Here is a 2,601-nt window from a genome sequence, read left to right as displayed (position 1 = left end):
GCCGCGGGCAGCGCGGGGCGGGGCGCGGGGTGAGGGCCAGCCCTCCGCGGCGGGGGCGGGAAGATGGCGCCGGCGTCCCGTCAGCCGGCCGGGGGAGGGATATTGGTGGTCCTTAGGTCGTGGGGCTGACCGGCTGAAGGCTGTGCATGGAGGTCCCGAAGTGCGAACCTCGGGGGAAAAAGCACAGCCCGACCTCTGTCAGAAATCAGTGGGAGCGCGGGCTGGCAGCACCCCACCGCCTTGCTGCCTCCATTGCTTCCACCTTGGTGCTGGCTCCCCTCTGTGCCACCAACGCCGCTGTGGTGCTGTGGCCCTGAGGTCCAGGCCGACCTGAGGAAACATCTCTCACCACATGCACTCACTACTGAGGCCCATGGGCTCAGAAAGCCTCCTCTCACCTTCCCTCTCCCTCCTCCCTTCCCCTACTAGCCTCTCAGGTCCACCTAAGCAAGGTCCACCAATGAAGAAAAAAACAGTCTCGGATGCTGAGGTGGGATAACTTGCTCACAATATGGTCACACCTCGCACGTCTCAGGATGTGCTGAGTCCTATCGGCCTGCTTCAGCCCTGTGGCCTTGCTATCCCACGCTTCCACTAGTGAGGAAACAAAACTCAGCAGTGAAGTTCTGCCCTTGAACAGCATTACTAACACCCTTCTAACACTGAGGAGGGCCTACTGCATGCATTTAATGACTGCTGAGAGAAAACCATGGAGTTCTTTCTTCTTTTCCCATCACATATGAAGGACGAGTTTAGAAAATACAGTCTTCTGAAGTGGCAATGGTGTTTTATGTATGAAAGTTCACACCTTCGGGTCTTTGTGTTGAAGAAAATTAAGAGTACAAACTGGTCAGATTAATTTGGTCAATTTACCAAAGGAAACCCAAAAACTACTAAATACAGGTTTGAGCTTTGCTAATTGCAGTTCATTTTAAGTCAGCAAAATTCACTTCTGAGAGGGTAAGACACATGATCCCATAACCATGGGATAATACTCATCTCCCTTTAGGAGGCCAAAGAGCACCCAGCCACTACAAAGAAACATGACTCGAGATCAAATGGTGCTGTGGCCAGATTCACTCCTGTAAGCATCCCTAAGAACGTCTGAGAATTCTGACAAAAAAGTATCCTTTTGTATCAGGGACATCCGACAAAACGAATGGCTTCAATAACTGCTGGATGATCAAAGCATTTGTGGTTCAGAAATTGGCACATCTCTTTCTCCTGGAAGAGTGCCTTGCTATGAGGTTAATGTTGCACCTCAAGAGGTAAAGCAAAATCTTCACAATTTCTTCTGCTTGGCTTCAGTAAAAGAAACTTTTATTAGCTCATATTGGAAGGTAAAACATAGAGTAACAACTCTGGGTCATTAAAGGTATTTTGGGTTTCTTGCCAGACAGATTTTAGCTCCAACACTTTGTAGTGCTCTACATATTCTTACTAGATGTTATCAGTTGAGAAGAAACATGTTGCCAAAAAGAATCAGGATTTATGGCAAAACAATTAGCCCTACCCCAAACATCCAAAGTGAAAATTACTTACCTAAATAAATTATTTTTATTTACTGTCTTAAATGAAGAGTAAAAACAAAAAAAGGTGAATCTTCCTCCTGCCCAAGCACACCTTAACACCTTCTTTCCATAAGGCAAAGAAACTAAGGCCTTGGTCCATGAACAAGGGCAGATTAAAGTCAAGTGGCAGAAGCAGCTGCTTCTTGTCAGGAGTAACTTTTATTGTTAAAAATTATAAAATAATTATTAAAAAATATGCTAGTAAAATGTTCACATTTACATAGTCTGTGGCTATTTATGTCAGCTCTAGCTGACAAACTATAGCTGTCAACTAGAAAGGAGCTGCTTCCCAAGTTTTTCAGATATCCCCGTTCCTAGGGTGTCAAAGTCTGGGGAAGGATGAGAAGCAGGATGATGAATAGCAGAGGATTTTAACCGTTTCAATCATTTGGCTGAATTTCTCAAATACTTTACCAAGAAAAAAGAACACACAGGCTGTACATCAGGTTTTCAATGAAGATATACAATGCAAATCTCTTTTGTTCCATTCATTGCCTCAAGTGACTGGGCTGTTTTTCCTTTCCTACAGGACTGCTGCTACTCATCTGCTCAACAGACACAACTTCTGTAGCAAGTGGACCAGCAAAGGCTGCATCAGACTATTGCTCTGTATGGCACTTTTTCAGTCTCAGTCTAGAAAGCGCTCTCAGTATACAGTGATTCTGCAGAGAGAAACACATGAAAGAGGTCCGTTGTATCATTCGCACACACATGCACACAGAATCACACCTTTGTAAACACCATTAGCTGTCCTGTTCCAAGCTCTTAACTTTCTAAATGTCACTTATGGTATGCTGCTGCTGCTTCTTCCTTTTTTTTTTTTTTTTAAAAAAAAAAATCTAAAGGAGACATCCACTATATTTAACTTCCTAACTAGACAGCAACCTGCCAGCCATAAACATTGCATTTTGCAGTAAGTGACCCCAGGGGACAGAAGAGCTTTCCTCTTTCTCATCTACCATGACAACAGAAGTCCATTAAATGCCCTGACTACAATGCAGTTTATCTTCTGTCGTGTGCTACTTCATGT

This window comes from Anser cygnoides, chromosome 2, assembly GCF_040182565.1.
Source record: "Anser cygnoides isolate HZ-2024a breed goose chromosome 2, Taihu_goose_T2T_genome, whole genome shotgun sequence".
Taxonomy (NCBI): domain Eukaryota; kingdom Metazoa; phylum Chordata; class Aves; order Anseriformes; family Anatidae; genus Anser; species Anser cygnoides.
Note: the sequence above shows the minus strand (reverse complement) of the source record.